At 43.4% G+C, this 14,161-nt stretch overlaps 1 long non-coding RNA gene across 1 annotated transcript; it reads right to left on the reverse strand.

Moving 5' to 3' along the window:
* Nucleotides 1-220: 220 nt before the first annotated feature.
* Nucleotides 221-12,842, reverse strand: LOC116975290. Its single transcript, XR_004412586.1, has 3 exons — nucleotides 12,832-12,842; nucleotides 3,451-3,455; nucleotides 221-351 (listed from the first exon to the last, which is right to left on the reverse strand). It is a non-coding gene; the product is annotated as an uncharacterized LOC116975290 (long non-coding RNA).
* Nucleotides 12,843-14,161: the final 1,319 nt, after the last annotated feature.

The following is a 14,161-nucleotide window of genomic DNA, read 5'->3' on the forward strand; positions in this document are numbered from 1 at the left end:
ATTTCGGGTCGAGACCCTTCTTCAGACTGATGTGAGGGTGGGGGGAGGGGGCGGATGATGAATGGAAGAGACGGAGACAGTGGGATGTGGGAGAGCTGGGAAGGGGAGGGGAAGGAGGGAGCAAGGACTACCTTAAATTAGAGGTCAATGTTCATAGGGCCACGGTATGCCTCGAACAAGGATTGTTCGATGTACCCTACAAAGAGAGAGGCACAGTTGGGGCCTCTGCACGTGCCCATAGCTACGCCTTGGATTTGACGGAAATGGAAGGAGTCAAAAGAAAAGTTGTTGAGGGTAAGGACCAGCTCCGTTAGGCGGAGGAGAGTATCAGTAGTCGGGGATTGGTTGGTTCTGTGGTCGAGGAAGAAACGGAGGGCTTTAAGACCCACCTGGTGGGGGATGGAGGTGTAGAGTGACGGGACAGAATTTTTTCAGTGATTTTTCCAGCATCTGCAGTTCTTTCTTAAACAGGACAATGGTGAATAAGGCAGGCCAAAAATTGTAGTGCTTTTGTGTGCTGTTTTGGCGTAATTCAGGACACCACAGACACACAGATAGACAGACAGACATAATAACAAACAAAATGAGAGTTTTAGTAATATATACTAGACCAAGTGGGACCCTTGGGTACCTGTCACACGGGAGGCTTGATCCTCCAATGCAACCCATTCCCCCAATGCAATATTCCACCACTCACATATAGCCCCCACGCGAGGTCAGGTCCCCAACGCAACCCATTCCTCAATGCAATATTCCACCACACGCCAGTTCCCCCAACGCAACCCATTCCCCCAATGCATTATTCCAACCCTCACCCAGAGCCCCCAACTGTGCTGGGGCGGCTCATTTCCCCCAGTACTCCCTCCCCCTTTTCTTCACCCTCCCTTTTTTTAAACTTAAAAAAACTGACTTTTCACTTTAAAAAATCTAATTGCACACTGACAGGACTCAGTGTCCTGTGATTTGCAATATTGTAATGGGCAGGGCTAGCAAGTTAAGTCGGCAGTTTATGTAAATGAGATCCGATTGTGAGGTCATAGCTGCTAACTCCAATTGAAGTGATTTTTCTTAAACTGGATTTTGTAAGGTTAAAAATGTGTATAACTTATAAAATATAACATAAATCTGAACAAACCTTGATACAAACCACCACATGACAATCGTGAGTAAGGTGGTACAAAATTGTAGTGCTATTGTACAGCAGGCAGTGAAGAAAGCAAATTGCATGTTGGCCTTTATAACAAGAAGAATCGAATATAGGAGCAAAGAGGTCCTTCTGCAGTTGTATAGAGCCCTAGTGAGACCACACCTGGACTATTATATGCAGTTTTGGTCCCCTAATTTGAGGAAGGACATTCTTGCTATTGAGGGAGAGCAGCGTAGGTTTACAAGGTTACAACGGGATGGCAGGACTGTCATATGCTGAGAGAATGGAGCTGCTGGGCTTGTACACTCTGGAGGATGAGAGGGCATCTCATTCAAACATATCAGATTGTTAAGGGCTTGGACACACTAGAGGCAGGAAACATGTTCCCGATGTTGGGGGAGTCCAGAACCAGGGGCCACAGTTTAAGAATAAGGAGTAAGCCATTTAGAACGGAAACACTTTTTCTCACAGAGAGTGGTGAGTCTGTGGAATTCTCTGCCTCACAGGGCGGTGGAGGCAGGTTCTCTGGATGCTTTCAAGAGAGAGCTAGATAGGGCTCTTAAAAATAGCGGAGTCAGGGGAGAAGGCAGGAACGGGGTACTGATTGGGGATGATCAGCCATGATCACATTGAATGATGGTGCTGGCTCGAAGGGCCAAATGGCCTACTCCTGCACCTATTGTCTATTGTCTATCGTGTACCGTTTTGGCGTCATTTGAGGACATCACCGAATCAGACAGACACACATAGAAACAAACAAGATGACGTTTTATTAATATATAGATAGATAGATGTTTTGTTCTAGCATCTCCATTACCAGCTACAGTTTCAAATGCATAAATGCTGGAGTAACTCAATGGGTCATGCAGCATCTCTGGAGAAAATGAATAGGTGACGTTTCGGATCAGGATCCTTTTCCAGACTGGTCTCGAAGAAGACTGTCTGGAGAAGAGTTACTGTGTCTATCTTCTGTGTCTATCTTCAGTGTAAAACGGCATCTGCATTTGCATCCCACGCATAGTTTTGTCTGTAACTGCATTGACAGACATACTGAACCTCTTACACTAACTTGTATTCAAATCCAGACGCATAGCACCTGCTGAATTCCCTTAATCTCCATTATTTCCGCAAGGAGACTTAATATTTTCAGGCTCAATTTCCCTTTTATCATTCCTCTCTGTCTCTCCTTCATTAATCCATGTCTTTTTTAAACAAGCATTATTTTTTCCCTCTGCTCTGACTGCCTGTTCCAGAAATTAATCTCTCACTTATCTGATACTGACTTCATTTGTCACTCCTCTTGAACAGAAGTACCGTCCTGACAACTCTTTATCATAATTTCCAATGCTCCTTCCATTACCCGAGTCCCTCATTAGTACATCACCTTGTCCCACTCCCACCAGTGCTGTAATCATTTTCACTCCTTTCAACACACAAAGATATCAGCACTCCTCCGATTCTGGTCTATGAATCACCCTGAACTTAATTGCTGCATAACTGGCAGCTTTATCTTCACCTATCAAGATCCCGAGCTCTGCGGGTTTCTCCTTAAATCCTCTGCATTTTGAGGTTTGTGTTCTGTAGTGTTCAAGAGCATGAATGCTGTTGGGAAGAAGTTGTTCTTGAACCTGGAGGTCATGGTTTTCAGGCTCCTGTACCATCTTCCCAATGGAGCAGCGAGATGAGAGAGTGGCCAAGGTGGTGTGGTTTAGGTTCTAACCTATCTTTTAGTTTGCCTTAATTTCTAATCTTAATCTACATCATTGATACATCTCTTAACTGTATATAACCTACTAGGTCACCCTCCAGCTTCCTACATTCCATAGTATTTGTACAGCCACTCCTCCCTGGAACTGCAGATGGGCTAACCTTTCTCTCAGAGGGTAAAAGGACATGGGTGTCCATCAGATATGATTGATAGCAGTCTGAAGAAGGGCCCCACCCAAAATGTCACCTATCCATGTTCTCTAGACATGCTGCCTGACCCGTTGAGTTTAGTTTAGTTTAGTTTAGTTTAGTTTATTGATACCTCACGGAAACAGGCCCTTCGACCCACTGAGTCCACCCCGACCAGCGATCCTCGCACACTAACACTATCCTACACACTAGGGACAATTTACAATTTTACCAAGCCTATCAACCTACCAACCTACACGTCTTTGGGATGTGGGAGGAAACCGGAGCACCCAGAGAAAACCCACACAGTCACTGGGAGAACGTACAAACTCCATACAGACAGCATCCATAGTCAGGATTGAATCCAGGACTGGAGCTGTAAGGCTGCAACTCTACCGCTGCACCACCTGCACTTTGTGTCCTTGTGTCGTTACTCCAGTACGTCTGTTTTCATTTGAAACCTTTCATCAAATCTGTTGCCCACTAGATGTCACCAGAGAGACCCTAATAATGTCCGAAGAAAGGTCCCGACCTGAAACATCACTGATTCTTTTTCTCCAGAGATGCTGCCTGACCTGCTAAGTTACTCCAGCATTTTGTGTCTATCTTCAATAATGTCTCATTGGGACCATTTGGGTAATTTTACACACAAAGAAATTCAACTGTCTTATGACAGAGCAGATGTAGATGCATAGCAGCAAAGTGGAGAGCAGACGGTATGGTGGTTAACAGGGAATTAGGTGGAATGAGGTGGTGGTGTCAGTGTGGCTATTAGTTGTTCATGCTTCCTGTTGGTAGCCATGTACAAGTCACAACACTGGCTGATCATTGAGTCAGAAACAGGCCCTTCAGCCCATCGTGTCCATGACGACCAAATGTCCTTTAAAAGTCGTAATTGTATCCACTTTTATTGCAGCTCATTCCAGATAAGGATGAAAAAGTTGCTTCTGAGATCCCTCTTAAATATTTCCACTCTCACCTTAAGCCTGTGCCTTTTTTTTAATCCTCTCCCCCGGGGATAAAGATTTGGAGTCTTTTTGAGTGTGGTCTCACCACTCCAAATGAAGGTTAGTTATTTTTGGAACTGCTTGCAGTCCCATTAAGAAACATGTTGCTTTTCCAGTACCACTGGGGCAGTGTGTGTGCGCATGTGTGTATGTGTGTATGGACGACAGATGGCACAATGGGCTAAGCGTTCGGCTGGCAACCGGAAGGTAGCCGGTTCGAATCCCGCTTGGAGTGCATACTGTCGTTGTGTCCTTGGGCAAGACACTTCACCTACCTTTGCCTGTGTGTGAATGTGTGTGAATGTGTGTGAGTGATTGGTGGTGGTCGGAGGGGCCGTAGGCGCAGATTGGCAGCCACGCTTCCGTCAGTCTGCCCCAGGGCAGCTGTGGCTACAGAAGTAGCTTACCACCACCGAGTGTGACTGAGGAGTGAATGAATAATGCGATGTAAAGTGCCTTGAGTATTAGAAAGGCGCTATATAAATCCCATCCATTATTATTATTATTATGTACAGATGCATGTGCACCGTGTATGCCTGCGTGTCTGTGCAGGTACCGCACTGTCAGCATATTTCTAACCATGCATTGTTTCATGGTACTTTAAGGTAGAATTTATTCAGTACAGATTTAGAGATACAATGTGGAAGCAGGTCCTTAGATCCACCGAGTCCCCTCCAACCACCAATCTCCCGTATACTAGTTCTATCCTACACACTAGGGACAATTTTACCAAAGCCAATTAACCTACAGACCTGCACGTTTCGGATGTGGGAAGAAACCGGAGCAACCGGGGAAAACCAAGCAGTCACAGGGAGAACGTACAAACTCCACATGGAGAGCACCCGTAATCAGGATCGAACCAGGGCCTCGAGCGCTGTAAGGCAACAACTCCACCGTTACACCACCGTGCCGCCCTGAAAGATCTGTAAACTGCAGACATCTTTCCCCATGTATTTACCCAGGTGGGTATTTGGAGGGACAACTTTAGAGATGTACAGATGTGTACATTTTCTACACAGAGTGTGGTGAATGCCTGGAACGCACTGTCAGGGGTGGTGGTGGAGGCAGATACGATGGCACAAGGGTATGGAGGGAATGGAAGGCTATGGATCACGAGCAGGCAGAGTAGATCAATTTAAGATGTAGGTACAATAGATTGCAGATGCTGATTTACAAAAAAAGGCACAAAGTGTTGGGGTAAGTCTATGGGTCAGGCAGCGTCTCTGGAGAACATGCATAGGCAACATTTTGGGTTGGGACCCTTCTTGAGATTAGTTTAATGTAAATTGCAAATGTCGCACTTGAAGTTGCTAGCTCCTCGCCAATGCAAAACTACTTTGTGATGCAGAGTTTGTGAGATAGTTCAAGGGTTACTCCCAAACATCACCGATGAGTGAACATTGTAAAATTATTATTTCAAATAAGAAATAAGAAATAAGAAATTTCAAATAAGATCATTTCAAATAAGAAATCAAATATTGCAGAGGCCAACTCTGAAGCAAATGACAGTGGTGTTCAAGAGACTTGTAGGTAGCCACGTGGTGGTTGAGGGATATGGATCACGTGCTGGCAGGTGAGATTAGTTTAACCTGGCATTATGTTTGGCACAGACATTGCGGGCTGAAACGCCTGTTCCTGTGCTGTACTGTTCTGTGTTCTTTAGTTTAGTTTAGTTTAGAGATACAGTGCGGAAACAGGCCCTTTGGCCCACCGAGTCAGCGCCGACCAACGATCCCAACATATTAACACTATCCTACACACTCTGGAGCCAATTTACATTTTTATACAAAGCCAATTAACCTACAAACCTCTGTGTTGTACTTGGAGTGTGGGAGGAAACCAAAGATCTCGCAGAAAAGCCACGCGGTCACGGGGAGAATGTACAAACACCGTACAGACAGCACCCATAGTCGGGATCGAACTCAGGTCTCTGGAGCTGAAATCATTGTAAGGCAGCAACTCTACCGCTGTGCCACCATGCCGCCCTGAACATGTTCTATGTTCTGCGAGAGTGTAACTCCAAAGATGCATTGTCTCTTTAAATGAAATGCCCTTGGAATAAACAATTGCCTTTGTGACGAGTAATATGAGTTTTGAAAGTTGCTCATGAGTTTTGATGGTGGTTGACTGTTTGGAGAAGATGCCCTTTGCATTAGTAAGTTCCCCTGACACATGGTGCTGGAGAGAGAAAGAGTAAGAGGTCAGGAGGGGAGCAAAGACTCAATTAGTGGTGGCACAGGTGTCTTGACTTACCTTTGTGAGGTAATTGGACCTTTTTCAGATCTCAGGCACAGGTCCTGAGATGCTAAAGCTTGCAGTTACCACTGTTATTGGCTCCCTGAGTTCTATACTGCTCTTCCACATCCACCCAGCCCGTGAAACAATTCCTCCTTGCATTGATTCTGCCGGCATATCTGTCCAAGATGTTTGCTCCTGCTCGGTTGCTGGGTATAATAGTCTCTCGACTATTTTGCAACACCTAGAGATGTAAGTCCAAGGTTAACTAGTTGCTGCTTCTTGAATTATATGAACCAGAATAGTATTTAACCAGGATGGTGGCGCAGCGGTAGAGTTGCTGCCATACAGCGCCAGACACCCGTGTTCGATTCTGACTATGGGCGCTGTCTGTATGGAGTTTGCACATTCTCCCTGTGACCATGTGGGTTTTCTCCGGGTGCTCAGGTTTCCTCCCACACTTCAAAGATGTGCAGGTTTGTAGGTTGATTGGCTCCGGTAGAGTTCATTGTCCCGAGTGTGTAGGGAGTGGATGAGAAAATGGGATAACATAGAACTAGGGTAAACAAATGGTCAGCATGGACTTGGTGGACCGAACGGCCTGTTTCCATGCTGTATCTTTTTTCAGTCAGAGGGTGGTGGGTATATGGGATGACCTTGTGGGGTTTCTCCGGGTGTTCCGGTTTCCTCCTTTGTCTTCCTCCAAAGACTTACAGGTTTGTAGTGAATTGTCTTCTGTAAATTGTAAATTGACCCTAGTGTGTAGGATAGTGCTAGTGTATGGGTGATCGCTGGTTGGTGTGGGCTCAGTGCTAGTTTCCACGCTGTATCTGTAAAGTCTGAAGTCCATGGTAGTGCAAGAGGTGGTCCATAGTGTTCCATTGCTGAGGTAGGATTAGGTTTGTGTGGGTCAGTTCGGGAACCAGATGGTTGCAGGCAAGTAGATGATCCTGAACCTGGTGGTGTGGGACTTTAGGCTTCTGTACCTCCTGCCTGATGGTGGCTGTGAGAAGAGGGCACGGCCCAGATGGATGGGGTCCTTGATGATAGATGCCGTCTTCTCAAGCTCCTGGTGTAGATGCTTTCGATGGAGGGGAGGGCTGTGGCTGTGATGGACCGGGCTGAGTCCACCACTCTGCAGCCTCTTGCGTTCCTGTGCGGTGGGATTGCTGTACCAGGTCATGCGGATATGGCAATTCCAACAAAGAAGAACGGTTTTCTAAGAGAATTTCAAAAGTTAAGAAAATAAATAACAGACTAGTGTGGTACGTTTCACAATGGTGACCATAGGATATGCCACATCAGAATTAGGCCATTGACCAGATATAGACTGTGCTGTAATCTAATAAGATATTTTGAGAATTTATCAGGATGCATCAAAGCATGGTTTGGGAACAGCTCCATCTAAGACTGCAAGATATTGCAGGGAATTGTTGATGCAGCCCAGGCCATCACACAAACCAACCTCCCTTCCATTGACTCCCTCTACACTTCACTCTGCCTCGGCAAGGCCACCAACATAATCAAGAACGAGTCACACACCGGCCACTCCCTCTTCTCCCCTCTCCCATCAGGCAAGAGGTACAGAAGTGTGAAAGCACACACATTCAGGAACAGTTTTTTCCCAGCTATATTAGGCAACTGAACCGACCTATCAACAAATAGAGAGTTACTATCTACCTCATTGGAGACTTTCGGACTGTCTTTAATCAGACTTTACTGGACTTTATCTTGCACGAAACGTTATTCCCTCCATCCTGTATCTGTACACTATGGACGGCTCATGTAATCATGTATAGTCTTTCCGCTGCCTGACCAGGAGCTTTTCACTGTACCTCAATACACGTGATAATGAACTAAACTAAACTAAACTTGAACGCTTTGAACTCACAATAGTGCAACTTGACTTATTACAAGTGGCCTTTACAATTTAACCCTTTCATTGCCGGCGTTGTTCCAGTGATCTTTCCCAAGGCAAAGCTATCCTTCCTGTGGTCGGGACTGGACCAGAACTGACAGTAAGCTGGAGCAGCTGGGTGGAGGATGAGGAGGAGGTGACAGCTGAGCAGAAGGTCGGGTGACATCTGGCCTGGCCAAACCTGCGTCAGAGGCAGATATATCTGGAGTCCCGTATTTAAAATAAGGACATCGTAAATCATCCAACATATGTTGGGGCACTGCGGAAGGTGCATCTTAGTGTTCTGCAGATGGTGGCTGAGTTGGAACAGTTTACTAATGTTGCCTGGTGGATAAGGGATGAGGCTGGAAGGAGGAACCAGCAACTCCCTAACTCTCTCTCCGCTTACAGCTCGGCAGGAGTCACTGCTTCCCCACATTGAACCCGGGGCCGCTGGCCTGAACGTCGTGAATGTCACTGAAGATGGGCACTAAGTGCTGGAGTAACTCAGCGGATCAGGCAGCATCTCTGGGGGAAAAGAATAGGTGATGTTTCGGGTCAGAGCCGGTGTGGTCCCTGCCGTGCCTGATGCAGCTGGGATCAGGTGAGGGTGTGAGGGTGGACCTACAAGAAGGTGGTCCTCGAGACTCTGGCAGCAAAGGCAGCTGTGCGGATGTGCAGCAAGGTAACTTCTATCCGCATAGACAATGGAGGTCTTAGATAGAAATGTGTTTCCCCCTGTAACTAATGCTGAAACAGACCACAACTCTACATTAATTCATGTCATAGGAGCAGAATTAGGGCATTCGGCCCATCAAGTCCACTCCACCATTCAATCATGGTTGATCTATCTTTCCCTCCCAACTCCATTCTCCTGCCTTCTCCCCATAACCTTTGACCCCCCTCACTAATCAAGAACCTGTCAATCGCTGCTTTTAAAATACCCAATGACGGCCTCCACAATGCTTTGAGGCAATGAATTCCACAAATTCACAACCCCCTGACTAATGAAATTACCCCTCATCTCCTCATCTCCTTTCTAAAGGTATGTCATTTTGTTCTGAGACTATGCCCTCTGGTCCTAGACTCTCCCATTACTACACATCCACTCTATCTGGGCCTTCCATTATTCGGTAAGTTTTCTAAACTCTAGTGAGTACAGTTTCAGACCAGTCAAATGTTAATTATATGTTAACCTAATCATTCCGGGGATCATTCTCGTAAATCCCCTCTGGACCCTATTCAATGTCAGAACATCCCTTCTCAGATGTGAGGTCCAAAACTGCTCAAAATACTCCAAATGTAGTCTCTATAGAGGCATAGAGCTGTACAGCAATGATCCAGGCCATTGTCCTTGCTGACCAAGTTGGTGTACTGGAGTAATCCCATGTACTTGCATTAGGCCCATATCCCTCCAAACCCTTCCTATCCATGTATCTGCCCAAATGTCTTTTAAAAGTCATAATTGTACCCGCTTCTATAGCTTCCTCTGGCAGCTCATTCCAGACAAGGACAACTCTCTGGGTGAAAAGGTTGCACTCGAGGTCCCACTTAAACCTGTTCCCTCTCACATTAAGCATGTGCTCTATAGTTTTAGAATCCTCGACCCTGTGGAAAAGATGGTGAGTATTCACTTCACCCATGCCCCTCAGGATCTTGTACACCTCAATAAGGTCACCCCTCAGCCTCCAATGCTCCAAAGCAAATAAATAGGGAGCAGCCTGTAAAACCCCCTTTGGTGCAAGTGATCCCCATCATCTGCAGACCTCAAGTGCACAAAATTATTCAGTGCAAAGTATGTCAAGGTATGCATACCATTTATCTGTTGCCTTTCAGTGAATGTATACTGGTAGCCAAAAATATAATGATGTTGCTTGTTGGCAAATTGTTTGATATCTCTAAGAGAGCGTAATCATCTCTTGACAGACACAAAATGCTGGAGTAACTTAACGGGTCACATCAGAGCGGCACAGGGCAGCACAGTGGCACAGCAGTAGAGTTGCTGCCATACAGCAGCAGAGGCCCAGGTTCGATCCTGACTACAGGTGCTGTCTGTACGGAGTCCCTGTGACCAATGCGTTTTCTCTGAGTGCTTCAGTTTCCTCCCACACTCCAAAGACATGCAGGTTTGTAGATTAATTTTCTTTAGTAAAGATTGTAAACAGTCCCCAGTGTGTAGGATAGTGTTAGTGTGCGGGGATCGCTGGTTGGCGCAGAGACAGTGGGCTGAGTGGCCTGTTTCCACACTGTGCCTCTAAGCTAAACTATCCATTTTCTCCATGAGAGATGCTGCTTGACCCACTGAGTTACTCCAGCACTTTGTGCCTATCTTTGGTATAAACCAGCATCTGTAGTTCCTTGTCTGTAGTTCCTTGTCTGTAGTTCCTTGTTTCTACATGATCATCTCTTGTGCTGGTGTTGTAAGCATTTGATGGGAGATATCAGTGTGCTTTTATGCCAGAGCTACATGAATGCATCCTGAATATATTATCTCTTTACCTGAGTCAGTTTAGCAAAGGACAGAAATCGTCTCTTTAATATTTGTTCTGCATATCTGATAATAAATTCCAGAAATGTGGAAACATTGGAATATTTTTTATTTTACATTTAATATTTCACAAACATAGAAATAAGATAAAAAACCATCATTTGTTAATGTATATTCATATCTAAAAAGTCAGAGGACTGTGTTATATGATGTTTCATGAATATGAAGGAGAGATCTTCATCCACGTATTAAAAAAATATTGAACGACTTCTAGTGAAAAATGCGGGGAAAGAAAACAATTCTTGCAGGCACATATCTATTAAAAATTTTCACTAAGGAATAATAATGTGGAACTGCATTATTAGGGCATTTGATTTTTTTTTAAACCAGGATGATGGACAATGTCTACTTAATCCTTGAGTACAATAGGATGTATTCATTTGTAAAACTTACCGATGTATTAAGGCTCATTCATGGTTATCATATGGATTATGAGAAAAATAAAATCCAAAGCATTAAAACGTTGCTGTGTTTGATTAAAAATCTCTAAATACAAGTGCACATATTTAATTCCAGTGATTGTCAGGTAAACTAGCAGAATGTGTTGTTAATCAAAATTATACATCATGAGTTTGAAATGTAAAATTTTGCAAAAATCAGCCGAGCAGATTTAATAAATTGAATATATGAAAGTGAACATTTGGACAAATTTACTTCTGTATCTTACTGTGCAGTGTTTGGTTTAATTTTTTTTAAACGCCATAAAGATGAAAATAAACCACGAAGTAACAACAGATATAGCAAAATATCACATTAAAATACAGCAAAATTGTAGTTCAATTCAACCCTTCCTTTAAGAAGTGCTTTGAATATTTAAATATTTTTTTAAAAAGCAAAATGCATGTGAACTAGCGAGCATAAAACATATCCATGGGTGTACTCATGAATGCCTCAGAATAAATGCCTCAAAATGTATAGTTGGTTCAGGCATCTTGGAGCTAATTACGTTTTATCTGTTCCCTGCCACATTCTAGAGTGAAACAACAAACAACATTTATGATACCTTTATTAATATATAGTTCTCACAGTGTTTCCTGGGTATGCAAATTGGGATGGTGTTTTAAGAAATAATAATATGCATTAAAACACAAAATCTGTTCCTCTGATATAGACATGACTGTTTGGATTCAATGCAGAATCAGAAAATTGTAGGATCCTTCAGAACTGTCTGATGTTTCAGATATCAACACTGAAACACTTGAGCTAGATAAATATCAATGGATATCATTACATTTATTCATCTTTTGTTGCAATTTCTAGCAAAAAATTCACGTTAATAAATATATTCATATATATATATATTTATATAGTCTACCTTTCTATAATGTATATCATATATATATTACATATATACGCACACACACACACACACACACACACACGCACACACACACACACGCACACACACACACATATATATTGTTCTGTAATTGATCCTACCAAATATATATATGTGTGTGTGTGTGTGTATTTATATATGTATTTAAGTCACATATTTTATATATCTAATTTATAGTCATATATATATAGTAATAATCAGTTTCAGTTATAAATATATATATATATATATATACACAGTTATAAACAGTATACATATATCTAGCTATATATATCTATATATTTACCTATATATCTATATATTATATATTTATCTGTCTATATATTTACACACACATATATATATTTACTTATGCATTTTATATCAGGGGAACAGATTTTGTATTTTAATATAGATTATTTCTTAAAACATCTTACACACACACACACACACACACACACACACACACACACACACACACACACACACACACACACACACACACACACACACACACACACAACACACACACACACACAACACACACACCATCCACAGGTATGTGAGAATGTGATCTCCTAATTTGCTTACCAAAAGGAGATCAATGATCTCACCTGCTGTTATCTAGAATCCTTTTTAGAATCCAAACTACACTCCTGTAATGTTTAATACTGCTGTCATTTAATAAATCAGTTTTATTTTTTGCAGACTTACATCATTACCTTTAATCTCCTAAATGACATTCGACATCAAAAACCTTACTGCAAGAAGGCTGCTTCTGACGCCTTGTGCTAACAAGACGCCCTCAGCGAGTGGAATTTACAGAGCACACTCCATGCATTCCGAACACATCCAAAGGCAAGGGAGCAAATACTACTTCCACAGCTTCATTATCATTCTCGGGTTCCTCCATGCCAAATGAATCAGGAGCGCAAATGAATTAGTGAGAATTAAGGAGCCTCTGTGGTCTGAACCCTTTCCAAATCTCAGCAAAGATGAAAGGGGACGGAGTGATGCCTCACATCCCCCAGTGCCTGAGAACGGAGCCCCTATGCCAACACTGCTTCTCAAGAGCCCCGCTGAAATGTGCAGACAGTTAATGTTGCCTAACGTCTTATGACCACAGGTTCGGCCACGTGGGAGTAGTTTTACAAGGCTACAGAATCAAATCCCCCTCACTCACAATTAATTGCAAGCCAGTAGCTTTTGCACCTCGATGTCAGTGATCCTATCCTAAGCATACTTCCCTCTTATCTTAATCACTTACAGATAAATCAAAGGCCTTCTATTCTTTCAAAATCCAAACTGCTAAAAAGGCAGAATACCAAAGTGTTTAATAAAGTAAAGAGAATGAATGCTTAAAATAGATTCTCGGGAACATTTTAAAAACTGAATGTGTTACTGTATGAGTCCGAGCTTGCAAAACTTAAGATATATTAGACTTTAGACTTCAGAGCTACAGCGCGGAAACAGACCGTTCAGCTCACTGATTAGCATTCACCCCGTACTCTAGCACTATCATACACACCGGGGATCATTTATTATTTTTTTTTACTAAAGTCAACTAACCTACAAATCTGTACGCCTTTAGAGTATGGGAGGAAACCAGAGCACCCGGAGAAAACCCATGCGGTCACGGGTAGGATGTACAAACTCTGCACCGACAGCACCTGTAGTCAGGATTGAACCCGGGTCTCTGGCGCTGTAAGGCAGTAACTCTACCACTGCACCATTGTGCCGCCCAGTTTAGCTTATGATTGTTACGTGTTCCGAGGTATAGTGACAAGGTTTTTGTTGTGCGCTATCCTATACTGCATACTGCAGTGCAGTGCACTTGGAGTTTATGACTCATCGGTTCATATTCCAGGAGCAGATTTAGGCCATTTGGCCCATCAAGTCTCCTCTGCCATTCAATCATGGCTGATCTATCATTCCCTCTCAACCCCATTTTCCTGCCTTCTCCCCATAGCCCCTGACACCCTTACTCATCAATTATGGTGGGGTGTTTCAGCATCTTTTCTTGGTCTTATGTTGTCCAAAACTGATCAGTGAATTCTCAAGGGAACTCTTGGTGTTTCTGCATTCCCATTTCATCAAGTGCAGAATCTCTGTC

Source organism: Amblyraja radiata, chromosome 7 (genome assembly GCF_010909765.2).
Source record: "Amblyraja radiata isolate CabotCenter1 chromosome 7, sAmbRad1.1.pri, whole genome shotgun sequence".
NCBI lineage: Eukaryota > Metazoa > Chordata > Chondrichthyes > Rajiformes > Rajidae > Amblyraja > Amblyraja radiata.